The sequence below is a fragment of the Schistocerca cancellata genome, chromosome 1 (genome assembly GCF_023864275.1).
Source record: "Schistocerca cancellata isolate TAMUIC-IGC-003103 chromosome 1, iqSchCanc2.1, whole genome shotgun sequence".
Lineage (NCBI taxonomy): Eukaryota > Metazoa > Arthropoda > Insecta > Orthoptera > Acrididae > Schistocerca > Schistocerca cancellata.
In genome coordinates, this window is record NC_064626.1 from 1197624399 (window position 1) to 1197638972 (window position 14574).

Here is a 14574-nt window from a genome sequence, read left to right on the forward strand (position 1 = left end):
GAGACGAAAAAGACCAGCTGAGTTCAGCAATAAATATCAGCTAGTGATAGCAAATATTCTGGTCAGACAGACATTACGAAATCAGATACTGGGTTGTAAGGCCTATCCAGGTACAAATGTAGATTCAGATCATAATTTATCAGTGGTGAAGAATTGGCTGAAGTTTAAGAAACTAGTCAGGAAGAATCAGTGGGTCAAGAAGTGGGATACGGAAGTGCTAAGGGCTGAAGACATAGGCTTGAAGTCCTCTGAGTCTATAGTTACTGCGGTAAGCTCAGTAGGTAGTTCGGCAGAAGAGTAACGGAGATGTCTTGAAAGGTCAACCACGGAGGTTGGGAAGAAAAACATTGGTACAAAGCCGGTAACTGCTAAGAAACCATGGATAACTGAAGAAACACTTCAGTTGGTTGATGGAAGAAGAAGCAGAACATTTTCAGAAAAATTCGGGAATACAGAAGCACAGGACACTTAGGAGTGAAATGATAGGAAGTGCAGGAAATCTAAATGATAAATGTTTGCGTGGAAAATATAAAGAAATTGAAAAAGGAATGAATGTTCGAAGGACTGACTCAGTATATAGAAAAGTCAAAACAATCTTCGGTGAAATTAAAATCAACGGCGGTACTGTAAAAGGCAGAGGAGATAGAGGAGAGCGATGGGTGGAATGAATTCATTGAAAAGCCACTTCTGGGGGAGGGGGTGGGGGGCTCGCCTTGTGACGTGATATAAGATGAAACAAGAGCCGATGTAGAAGTAGCGGCTCCAGTCTTAGAACCAGAATTTAAAAGAGCTGTGGAAGATCGCGTAAGGCAGAAGGGATAAGTTATATACCATCGGAATTCCTAAAATCATGGGCGAAATATTCACGTTGGAGTTTAGCATATATGAGGCTGGCGATTTACCATCTGACTTGGAGAAAAATAACATCCACACAATTCCGAAGACTGCGAGAGCTGACAAGTGCGACAATTATCGCACAATCGGCTTAACAGCTCAGAGACCCAAGTTGCTGACAAGACTAATATGCATATGAATGGTAAAGAAAATTGAGGATGTGTTAGACGACAATCAGTTTGGCTTTAAGAAAGGTAAACCCACCAGAGAGGCAGTTTGACATTGCGTTTGATAATTTGAGCAAGACTAAAGAAAAATCAAGGCACGTTCATAGGATTTGTCGATTTATAAAAAGCGATCGACAGCATCAAATGGTGCAAGATGTTAGGAATCCTGAGGAAAAAAAGAGATAACCTATAGGGAAAACGGGTAAGATATAATATGTACAAAAACCCTGAGAGAAAAATGGGAGTTGAAGACGAAGAACGAAGTGCAAGGATTGAAATAGGTGTAAGACAAGGACGTAGTTTTTCGCACCTGCAGTTCGATCTATACATCGAAGATACAATGACGAAAATGAAGGAAAGTTTCCAAAGTTGGATTAAAATTGAGGGTGAGTAGATATCAGCGATGAGATTCGCTGATGAAATTGCTACCTTGAATGAAAGTGAAGAGGAATTGCAGGTTCTGTCGAATGGAATGACCAGTTTTGTAGTACAGTATATGGACTGGAGTAAATCGAAAAAAGACGAAGGTAACGAGAATTAAGAGAAACTTGAAATCAGAACTGGTGACCACGATGTAGACGAAGTTCCGGAATTCTGCAGCCAAGGCAAGAAAGTAACCCACGATTTAAGGAGCAAGAAGGACATTAGAAGAAGACTATCGATGACACAAAGGGCATTCCAGACAAAACCGGAAAAGAAGGAAATCAAAAAACATTTTACATGTGGTAGTACAGAAGAATGTTGAAAATTAAATGAATTGATAAGGTAAGGAATGGGGAGGTTCTCCGGAGGATCGGCGAGGAAGGAAATATATGTAAAATAGTGAAAAGAAGACGGGACAGGATCGTAGAACGTCTGGTAAGATATCAGGGAATAATTTCCGTGGTACTAGTGGGAGCTACAGAGAGCAAATACTGTAGAGGAAGAGACTGGGGTACATCCAGCAAATAACCGAGGGTGTGGGTTGCAAGTACTACTTTGAGATGAAAATGCGGTCACATGAAAGGAATCCGTGGGGCGCTGCATCAAACCAGTTACATGACTGATGAAACAAAATAAATAAATAAATAGAAAAAAGAAAGGTTGGGCTGAATAGGGTGCTGGCAACATCTCATGATGTACCCCCATCGTCTGAGAAGAGACAAGATGATTTTCAAAAATCGTTGTTTGGTGGTGCTATACCTGCTGCTGATTACCCATCAGCGTTCTACTTAGTATCAACTAACGAAACCAACCACGGTTGACCACAAAGTCCTGCAGAAATGTCGTCTGTACTGAAAATAATCAGCTCACAGTTGAAATTTAAACAGACGTATCTCACAGGCATGGAAAAGCATGTCGAAAATAAAAAAAAAGGAAAAACCACTTTTGATTTTCAGCATCATTTGAAGCAACCCAAAAAGTTTTGCGTAAATTTTTTCTAAGCGATACACTTTCCTTTGACTCACGAGCTACATGGTTTCGAGATATGAGTGCACATCAAGAGAGTTCTCAGTATATGGTGTTGTATGCGGAAACAAAATGACCCATTGCTCATTGCGCCCAAAATATGTTACAACGTGAATTTCTAAGAGCTCCACCAGAGGTTAACACAGCTAAGGTATTCTATGGTAACTTCATTCTGAGTAAGGGCATAAACAGATAGTCTGGTTCTGGCAGAAAACGCACATTTGTTGGTGTGGTTGAGGAGATTAGAGACACTCACAAACAAGCCCATGTAAGTCAGTTGTCGAGTATCTCGAGAACTAAACAACCCACGCTCAACATTTGACAATGTGCTGCATAATCTGTTTCCCTTGCACGCTTACAAGATTCAAGTTGTGGAAGCAATGCAGTGAAATGACTTGCAGTTACGCCACAAAGTTGCTATTGGGGTGTTGGACCGAATCGAGCGAAATCCCAAGTACCAGAGAAACGTCGTTTCCTATTACGCAGCAACATTCCACACATTTCTGAAAGTGAATAGGCGCCACATTTGCGCTTGGGATTTTCGGGAAAAAGTGGGAGATAGTGAAAATGTGAATGAGTGAGGTTCGCTGAAGGAACACGGCACAGTTGCGCTATTCTTCTTCATCGACCAAACAGTAACACTAGCCATTCATACTGACATAGTTCAGCAGTTTTCTGTCCCTTAGCTTCTTCCTTTTCAGTGAAATATGATCTTAAAGTTAGATTCATTTTGCCCGGTCTCTGTGTTCCTTGCTGATTCCGTCATGCGTCATTTTGCTTCCAAGGTAATTTCATTTCTGAACTTCGTCATTTCTGTCGTCTTTGTTTGGTGTAGTCTCAGTGTATTACATGTTGAATTCATTAGTCGGTTCGTCTTTTCAACAGATCCTGTAATTGCTTCACACGTTCACTGGGGACGACAGTATCGCCTGCGAATCTAATCCTTGACATCCTTTCTACCATAATTTTAATACCACTTCTTCACCTCTCCGCCATCGTTCTGCGGATCAACGAGGGCGTTCGATTCCACCTGTCGGCTTCGACCAACGAAATCTTATTAATCCGTGACATGCTACAAACAGTCGTTCAAATGGCTCTGAGCACTATGGGACTTACACTCTATGGTCGTAAGTCCCTTAGAACTTAGAACTACTTAAACCTAACTAACCTAAGGACATCACATAACACCCAGACATCACGAGGCAGAGAAACAGATGCTACACATTGCCATGACGCAAACATAAAAACATCACATACAAGAGTGTACGAATTCCGAAAAAAAAAATATTGAAAGCTTACGAGACAACTCCTAGGAGCCATTGATCTCTAAAATCTAAGGCAACGACAGTAACATTTCAATGATAATAAAAATACTAAACAACTGGTGAATGACGGTATTACGTTAGTCTTAAAAATACAAAAAACCTGGAATTAGCAAAAATCTGCTATGCCTTGTACATAAAACATTACTTGACGTACATAGATCAACGATACACGTTGCCATGGCGCGATGATACACTACTTGCCTTAAAAATTGCTATACAAGAAGAAATGCAGATGATAAACGGGTATTCGTTGGACAAATATATTATACTAGAACTAACATGTGATTAAATTTTCACGCATTTTGGGTGCACAGAACGTGAGAAATCAGTACACAGGACAACCACCTCTGGCCGTAATAACGGTCTTGATACGCTTGGGCATTGAGTCCAACAGAACGTGGATGGCGTATACATGTAGAGCTGCCCATGCAGCTTCAACACGATACCACAGTTCATCAAAAGTAGTGACTGGCGTATTGTGACGCGCCAGTTGCACGGCCACCATTGACTAGACGTTTTCAATTGCTGAAAGATCTGGAGAATGTGCTTGCCAGGGCAGCAGTTGAACATTTTCTGTGTCCAGACCGAGCGAGGTGGCGCAGTGGTTAGCACACTGGACTCGCATTCGGGAGGACGACGGTTCAATCCCGTCTCCGGCCATCCTGATTTAGGTTTTCCGTGATTTCCCTAAATCGCTTCAGGCAAATGCCGGGATGGTTCCTTTGAAAGGGCACGGCCGATTTCCTTCCCCATCCTTCCCTCACCCGAGCTTCCGCTCCGTCTCTAATGACCTAGTTGTCGACGGGACGTTAAACACTAATCTCCTCCTCCTCCTCTGTGTCCAGAAAGGCCCGTACAGAACCTGCAACATGCGGCCGAACTTTTTATTCTGCTGAAATGTAGGGTTTCGCAGGGATCGAATGAAGGGTAGAGCCAGGGCGTGTAACACATCTGAAATGTTCAAAGTGCCGTCAATGCGAACAAGAGGTGACCGACACGTGTAACCAATGGCACCCCATACCATCACGTTGGGTGATACTCCAGTATGGCGATGACGAATACTCGCTTCCAATGTGCGTTCACCACAATGTCGCCAAACACGGATGCGACCGTCATGATGCGGTAAACAGAACCTGGATCCATCCGAAAAAATGACGGTTCGCCATTCGTGCACCCAGATTCGTCGTTGAGTACACCATTGCAGGCGCTCTTGTCTGTGATGCAGCGTCAAGGGTAACCGCAGCAATGGTCTCCGAACTGACAGTCCATGCTGCTGCAAACGTCGTCGAACTGTTCGTGCAGATGGTGGCTGTTTGCAAACCCCCCCGTCTGTTGACTCAAGAATCGAGACGTAGCTGCACGATCCGTTACAGCCATGCGGATAAGATTCCTGTCATCTCGACTGCTAGTGATACGAGGCCGTTGGGATCCAGCACGGCGTTCTGTATTAGCCTGTTTAACCCACTGATTCCACATTCTGCTAACACCTGTGGATCTCGACCAACGCGAGCAGCAATGTCGCGATACGATAAACAGCAATTGCGATAGGCTACAATCCGACCTTTATCAAAGTCGAAAACGTGATGGAACGCATTTCTTCTCCTTACACGAGGCATCACAACAACGTTTCACGGGGCAAAGCCGGTCAACTGCTGTTTGTGTATGAGAAATCGGTTGGAAACTTTCCTCATGCCAGCACGTTGTATGTGTCGCCACCGGTGCCAACCTTGTGTGAATGCTGTGAAAAACTAATCATTTGCATATCACAGCATCTTCTTTCTGTCGGTTATATTTCGCTTCTGTAGAACGTCGTCTTCGTGGTGTAGCAATTTTAATGGCCAATGGTGTATGAATATCAACCACAGAATTGTACCAGCGTTTAATAGTAAGTATTGACAGCTTGGGTAACAACTCCAAGAAATTGCGGATCTCTCAAGCCTAATATAACAACAACAATAACAATAATAATAAAACATACGAAACTAAACAACCAGGCAACACAGTATCACGTTAGTTTCAAAATATCGATAACCGCGAAATTAGCCCAAATCAACTCTAACTGGTATATAAAACATCACTTGACTTGCATAGTTTGGCGTGAAAGACCGATATTCTTACTGAAAGCCAAAAACGTATACGAACAGAGAGAGCCAAAAGGCGATATCAATGCACATGTTGAAAAACCGCGACGAACTAACGAAAGGCGGTATCGACAACATCAGTTGAGATATGGACGGTGTACAGAATTATGGAAACACCAATATCACATCACTTCGTCATATGTTATACAACGTAGTAAACCTGTTGGCATACAAAACTACGTCTGTTCGTCTCGGAATGGACACAAATAGGTTCCGTACGACTTTCAAGGGAATCCTATACCAGTCTTCCATCAAAATAGTGGCAAGTTTAGATAAGTGCGGTCTGTCCATAGTAGACCACAAAATCTCAACAGCACTGAGATCTGGTGAACACCGTGGCCAGGGGAGATGCTACAGTTCACTCTCGTGCTCACAAAACGATGCGATCTTTGTGAAGAGGGATCGTGCCACCTAGGAACACAGCATTAGCATTGGGGGACAAACGTGTACCGTTGGATGAATCTGAACAGCCAAAATAGTTCCATAACCCTTGGCAGACGTGTAACACACTATAGTAGCCATGGGACACTTGGAATACATCGACATGGCTTCTTGAATTATCATCTCATCCGTCGTGTTTCGCTCTTCTGATGTAAACTCGGCCACAAGTTGGAAATAGTGTGAAACCTGATTCGTAGGACCAAACGAATTTCTTCCACGTTGTCCTTTTGTGGCCATTTGCTTCGCTGGTGAATGGTTTTGGAATTCCAACTTGCCCTATATCTGTTTGGTTATGGATTCCCCTTCGTGTTGTTGAGGGGGGTCCTTACTGAGAAATTCTGCTCTACAGAGACTTTTGTAACTGTCGTCCTCTTGTTTTTCGTCACGATCCTCTTCAGTGAACGTCTGTCACGAACACTCAGCTCAAACTTTCGTTCCCTGTATGCGGAATAAGTCTAATCTTCTATAAAGCGCCTTTTGAGACATTAATCATTTCGCCTACGTTGGTTACGGAAGCACCCACCGTACGTGCATAAGAATTTGAAAATCTTCCCACGCTACAATTCACCCAACTTCTATACAATGCGCGCTCAACTGCAGAGAACATTGTTCTGCTCGCGACTGACACTTGCAACATACAGACGACATTGCACAGATGCCACTCCTGGTCGAATAAGACAGTGCAACCTACTGACTTGGCTGGCATCACCATTTATGTTCAAGCATTTCCTTCTCGAGCTGTTTCTATATTTTTGTCCACCCCCTGTGTAAACTCCAACATAAAACATGATTGGCAGTATAGGTGAAATACGAAACGAAACATAATTCACACTTACAGCGATAGTCTTCGTCAGCAATTACTTCGGCACAGCAATCGATCCGTAAGCGTTCACGAGCTGTCTCAGACTGTTGCTACACAATGGTTATGAGTGCCTGCAACCACTCTTTATTGTTGAGAGCGTCACTCCTCGCTTGTTAAAAATGAAGGCGGTACGTCTCCATCGCATGACATGAACTTTTTAATCCACACATTATCGTCTGTGACTAAGCATCGCCGGAAGTTGTAGGGATGTAGATAAAACAGGAAGACATTTCCCTCAACCTTAATAATTTATATCTGGCATTGGATCTACTTACGGTAAGTGAGATGAATATCGTGCATGCGATCATTCTCCTAATGGTGTTCGATATCAAAGACCTTATTTCGACGTTCATGAACGATAATACAATAAAGTATTTCCAACAACTAGTTTACCATTATTAGACAACCTTAAGAAATGTCAGATACCGAAAATTATGCGTAGTATGTGCAAACAGACTTAAGATATCTACTGGTTTGACACTGTTAGCAGAGGTAACGAATCGAAGAAAGGCTTTGTCGGACTAAATCTGAAGCTCACGCCATCTGAACTTGCGCTCCGTCTCTAACGACCTAGATATCGGCGGGTCGTTATATACAATCTCCTGTGTGTTTTACGCTTTCTGTAATTAGTAATTTGAGTATCAATTGTAGATAGACATTTTAAAGAGTAAGAACACTGTCAGACCGAGCTAGTTAGTCTCTAGACAGAAGTTAGAAGAGTACATAAATAAGGAAATGAAACAAATGAGGGAATATCAGAAAATCATTACCATGTTCACAAGCAAACCGGTTGAGCATACAGATGGTGATTTAAAAAATTAAAGGGGTGGCTACATCATACCGTTGACATAAAGTTGCACTTTCTGCATCCAATAAGGCCCCTTCATTCATTTATGTGTGTCATATGCGGATTTGAAACCTAATTTCTACTCACGAGTGAGAAATCAGGTATATAGAAAACAGACAGGAAACCGTGACCAAAGTCAATTGTGAAAGACCTTCCATCTGACATATTCAAATTCTCTTCTGCGTTCAGCGTTCAGCATTTGACGCACGGACTCATGGCCATAGTGGGAAATCCCTTTGCCTGCAGCAATGCGCATTAATATACAGACGAGAGCCTTAACAAAGAAAAATTTGATCGGAACAGTTTTATTCCACGAAGATGTCGATTTAAAATGTAAATGGGGTACTACATCTAACTGTTGGCGTACGAAGACCGCTTATTGGAGCTGAAGTAAGACTTCCAGGATGAGAAGTCACCCTCGTTATGCGAACGGATTTTTCAAAGAGAGAGATAAGTGTGGGCAGATGTCCAGGGCAGAAGGAATGAGAGGAAAAAGACCAGCTGAGTTCAGCAATAAACAGCAGCTACTAGTGGCGAATATTCTGGTCAGGCAGTGATTCCGAAATCAGTTACTGTGTTGTAAAGCGTATGCAGGAACAAATATAGATTCAGAACATATTTTAGCAGTGGTGAAGAATTGGCTGAAGTTTAAGAAACTAGTCAGGAAGAATCAGTGCGCCAAGAAGTGGAATACGGAAGTACTAAGGACTGAAGACATAGGCTTGAAGACCTCTTAACTCTATAGATACTGTGGTAAGGTGTACATCAGTAGGCAGTTCCGCAGAAGCGTAATTTCCAATCACGGAAGTTGGGAAGAAAAACATTGGTACAAAGAAGGTAACTGTGAAGAAACCATGGATAACTGAAGAAACGTTTCAGTTGGCTCATGGAAAATTAAGCACAAGAATTTCCAGAAAAATTCGGGAATACAGAAGAAGAGGTCATTTAGGAGTGAAATAACAGGAAGTGCAGGAAGTCTAACTGATAAATGTTTGCATGGGAAATATGAAGAAATTGAAAAAGGAATGCTTGTTGGAAGGACTGACTCAGCATATAGAAAAGTTAAAAAAACAATCATCGGTGAAATTAAAAGCAATGGCGGTACTGTAAAAGGCAGAGGAGAGAGAGAGAGAGAGAGAGAGCGGATGGGTGGAAGGAATACATTGAAAGCCTCTCCTGGTGGAGGGGAGGAAGGTGGTTCTACAACGTGATATATGAAGAAACAAGAGCCGATGTAGAAGAAGTAGCGACTCCAGTCTTAGAACCAGAATTTACAAGAGCTTTGGAAGATCGCGTAAGTCAGAAGGAATAAGTAATATACCATCGTAATTCCTAAAATCATGGGCGATATATTCACGTTGGAGTTTAGAATATATGAGGCTGGCGATTTATCGTCTGACTTGTAGAAAAGTAACATCCGCACTATTCCGAAGACTGCGACAGCTGACAAGTGCGAGAATTAAAGCACAATCGGCTTAACAGCTCAATGATCCAAGTTGCTGACCAGGCGAATATACAGATGAATGGAAAAGAAAATTGAGGATGTGTTAGAGGACGATCACTTTGGCCTTAAGAAAGGTAAACCCACCAGAGAGACAGTTTGACATTGCGCTTGAAAATGTGAGCAAGACTGAAGAAAACTCAAGACACGTTCATAGGATTTGTCTATTTAGAAATAGCGATCGACAGCGTCAAATGGTGCAAGATGGTCGAAATCCTGAGGAGAAAAAGAGGTAAAATATATAGAAAACGGGTTACATATAATAAGTACAAAAACCCTGTGGGAAACACGGGAGCTGAAGACGAAAAACGAAGTGAAAGGATTAAATTGGGTGTAAGACAAGGACGTAGTTTTTCGCACGTACTGTTCAATCTATACATCGAAGACACAATGACGAAAATAAAGGAAAATTTCCAGAGTTGGATTAAAATTGGGGGTGAGTAGATATCACTGACGAGATTCACTGATAAAACAGCTCCCCTGAAACAAAGTGAAGATGAATTACAATGTAGGGGAAAAATTTTGTTTTTAAAATATATATGTAAATGCTAATTCGTATTAGAGGTCGACTCTCATTTTGTGATTTTGTGTTAAAGTAGAAAATGTTGTCTAGTGTAAAGAGTCCAAGTAGTAGCGTATTTGCCGGCCGGGGTGGCCGAGTGGTTCTAGGCGCTACAGTCTGGAACCGCACGACCGCTACGGTCGCAGGTTCGAATCCTGCCTCCGGCATGGATGTGTGTGGTGTACTTAGGTTAGTTAGGTTTAAGTAGTTCTAAGTTCTAGGGGACTGATGACCTCAGAAGTTTAGTCACATAGTGCTCAGAGCCATTTCAAGCATTTAGTAGCGTATTTCAGCTGCTGCTTGCGCTTGGCAGGTTTCGCCATGTCTGATGTTCCACTCACCTCCACCACTAGCCATTCATACAGACATACTTCAGCAGTTTTCTATCCCTTAGCTTCTTCCTTTTCAGTGATCTGAGAGTTAGATGCATTTTGTCCGGTCTCTGTGTTCCTTGCTGCTCCCGTCATGCGTCATTTTGCTTCGAAGGTAACAAATCACTACTTTTGAAGGTGAGTTTGTCACTCATTTCATTTCTGACCCTCGTGATTTCTGTCGTCTTTGTTTGGTGTACTCTCAGTGTATTACATGCTGAATTCATAAGCCGGTTCGTCTTTCAACAGATCCTGTAATTGCTTCATACATTCACTGGGGACTACAGTATCGCCTGCGAATCAAATCATTTACGTCCTTTCTTCCATAATTTTAATACCACTTCTTCACCTTTCCGCCATCGTTTTTCGGATCAACGAGAGGGTTCGATACCACCTGTCGGCTTTGACCAACGCAACATCACATACAAGAGTGTACCAACACTTAATACAAAATATTGAAAGCTTACGAGACAACTCCTGGGAACTATTGATATCTAAAAGCAACAACAGTAACAAAATGACTCTGAGCACTATGGGACTTAACAGCTGAGGTCATCAGTCCCCTAGAACGTAGAACTACTTACACCTAACTAACCTAAGGACATCACACAACACTCAGTCATCACGAGGCAGAGAAAATCCCTGACCCTGCCGGGAATCGAACCCGGGAACACGGGCGCGGGAAGCGAGAACGCTACCGCACGACCACGAGCTGCCGAAAACGACAGTAACATCTCAATGATAATAAAAAAAATTAAACAACTAGGCAATGACTATATGAAATTAGTATTAAAAATCAAAAAAAAAACTAAAATTAGCACAAATCAGCTATGCCTTAATATATAAAACATTACTTGACTTACTTAGCTCAACGTTACACGTTGCCCTGACTCGAAGATATAAACATCAAACACAGAATTGTACCAGCGTTTAATAGTAAATATTGACAGCTTGGGAAACAACTCCAAGAAATGGCGGATTTCTCAAGTCTAAAATAACAATAATAAGAACACAATATTAATAAAACATATCGACACATAGAGTTTCTATACGGCTTTCTAGGGATTCTTATACCAGTCTTCCATGGTGGGCAGGGGAGATGCGTCAGTTCACACTGGTGTTCAGAAAACGATGCGATCTTTGTGAAGAGGGATCCTGCCATCTAGGAACACAGCAATATCATTGGGGGGGGGGGGGGCAAACGTGTACCGTTGGATGAATCTGAACAGCCAAAATAGTTCCTCTCCACAGGAACCATGGGACACTTGGAATGCCAAGAAATGGCTGATTGAATGATCACCGAACGCCTGCCGCGTTGGCCGAGTTGTTCTAGGCGCTTCAGTCGACTGGTACGGTCGCAGGTTGGAATCCTGCCTCTGGCGTGGATGAGTGTAATGTCCTTAAGTTTGGTAGATTTAAGTAGCTCTAAGTTCTAGGTGACTGATTACCTCCGATGTTAAGTCCCATATGCTCAGTGCCATTTGAACCATTTTGATCACCGAACCTCCGCTGTGTTTCCCTCTTCTGACTTAAACTCGGCCACAAGTTGGGAATAGTGTGAAACCTGATTCGTAGGACCAAACGAATTTCTCCCACATCGTCATTTTGTGGCCATTTGCTTCGCTGATAAATTGTTTTGGAATTCTAGTTCGCCCTATATGAGTCTGGTTATGGATTCCACTTCGTGTTGTTGAGGGCGGTCCTGACTAAGAAATTCTGTTCTACAGTGACTTTTGTAGCTGTCGTCCTCTTACTTTCCGTCACGATCCTCTTCAGTGACCGTCTGTCACAAACAATCAACTCAAACTTTCGTTCCCTGTATGCGGAATAAGTCTAATCTTCTATACGGTGCCTTTTGAGACATCAATCATTTCACCTACGCTGGTTACGGAAGCACCCACCGTACGTGCACTAAAAATTTGAAAACCTTCCCACGCTCCAGTTCACTTAACTTCGATACAATGCGCGCTCAACTGCAGAGAACATTGTTTTGCTCGCGACTGACACTTGCAACATACAGACGACATTGCACAGATGCCGCTCCTGGTCGAATAAGACAGTGCAACCTACTGACTTGGCTGGCATCACCATTTATGTTCAAGCATTTCCTTCTCGAGGTGTTTCTATATTTTTGTCCACCCCCTGCGTAAACTCCAACATAAAACATGATTGGCAGCATAGGTGAACTACGAAATCAACATAATTCACACTTACAGCGATAGTCTTCGTCAGCAACTACTTCGGCACGGCAAACGATCCGTAAGCGTTCACGAGCTGTCTCAGACTGTTGCTACACAACGGTTATTGGAGCCTCCAGCCAGTGCTTATTGTCGAAAGCTTCGCTCGTCGCAGATGTTAAATAGCAAAGATGGTGATGCTTCTCCGTCGCAGGGAATGAACTTTCTAGTTCAGGCATTATCGTCTGTGGCTGTGCGTCGCAGTTAGAGGCAGTATTGTGGATAAAAAGGGAAGATATAAAAATTATTTCTCTTAAGGGGAGGGTTACTGTCTTTAACTCGGAAAAAGCATGTCCTTTGAGATTTTTTTTCCCTCGGGATATGTTATAGATATCAATTTCCAATTTGGTCTAAATGTGTATTGAAATTTTTTCGACCTGGGGAGTCGAAGAACGCAGGAGGAAGTGCCGTCGGAACGAAACAAAATTTCGATGTAGACCTCCACGTGCGATATGTCACAGGTCAGCCGGCTCGTCGAAATCAAAACTGAGTTGACGTTGGGGAAGTATATAAGATTTCTTTATGAGTTTTACCTGCAGATCACAAGTGTGATAGTTTGATGAAGTTTTAGTCTACTGCGAGTTGAAATTAAGGGGATCCGTCGTTATAAGAGAGAAATAATTTAAAATGTGGAAATGTGAAATTTTAGAGGCCGATGTTTATTTCGTTGCTCAAAGTGGTCGTCGTGATTTCATATTTCACCATCAGCATGCATAGGATCGAAGTACAGAAGCTGGAAAGGTTCGTTCACAGTGGTGGGACAGTGCAGCTCGACTACCATATAAGTTCGTAAAGGCGATCGTACATAAAGAAAATAGTATAAAGATGAGTGGAACATCAGACACGGCGAAACGTACCATGCGCAAGCAGCAGCTGAAATACGCTACTTCTTGGACTCATTAGACTAGACAACTCTTTTCCACTTTATCACAAAATCACAAAATGAGAGTCGATCTATAATACGAATTATCACACACACACACACACATATATATATATATATATATATATATATATATATATATATATATATATATATATATATATATATATATATATATATTCGAAAACAAAGCTTTTCTCCTAAGTGCTAATTCCTTTTGTTATACATATCGACTTTCGCGGAATGCGTAATCAGTGTTTCCGACAGTTTCTAGGACAATCAAAGATAAGTGTATCCTGTGAACACTTTGAACCCAACAACGTCACTTACTCCTTCCCAGCTCAAACACAGTGGGTCGAAGAGAACGCTGAGGGTTACCTGCTTGTTCAGTATACAGCTCTAACGCTATGGGAAAAATACTGAATCCATGTCCAAAAACGATTTACATCAGACCACTTCTCTCTCGGTCGTCTATTCTTCGTTTCCTTCTTCTAAAGCTCTTGGTACTCTGACGCTAGTATCGCACCCACAGGATCTCCGAAATACACATCCATTTCTTTTCTGTCACGTCCGTAGTCACTTCCATTTGCTCGTAGAGGCTCTCAAAGTATTCTTTCCATCTAACATCTGGGAACTCAGAGTTTAACACTGGAAACCCCTCTGAACTCTGTTACTGGACGGCTTTGCTTTTAATAAGACCGACAGTTTGATTTTTAATGAAACTGGGTTTTGGCGATCACTTTCTCTTCCGTATCTTCAGATTTATCCTATAGACAGTTTTCTTGAGATAAGTGAACTCCCTCTGATTTCATTCCCGTTGTGGTCGCCTTGCACAGTTGCGTAGTTGTGTGGTAAACAGTCTTCGTCATTTCGAAGATGCACTGTAGAGACTGC

General features: G+C 42.3%; 1 non-coding gene across 1 annotated transcript; it reads left to right on the plus strand.

Annotated features, from left to right (window-relative positions):
* Positions 1–10272: 10272 nt before the first annotated feature.
* Positions 10273–10356, plus strand: Trnas-gga (transfer RNA serine (anticodon GGA)). The gene is given in 2 exon segments: positions 10273–10312; positions 10322–10356. It is a non-coding gene; the product is annotated as a tRNA-Ser (tRNA).
* Positions 10357–14574: the final 4218 nt, after the last annotated feature.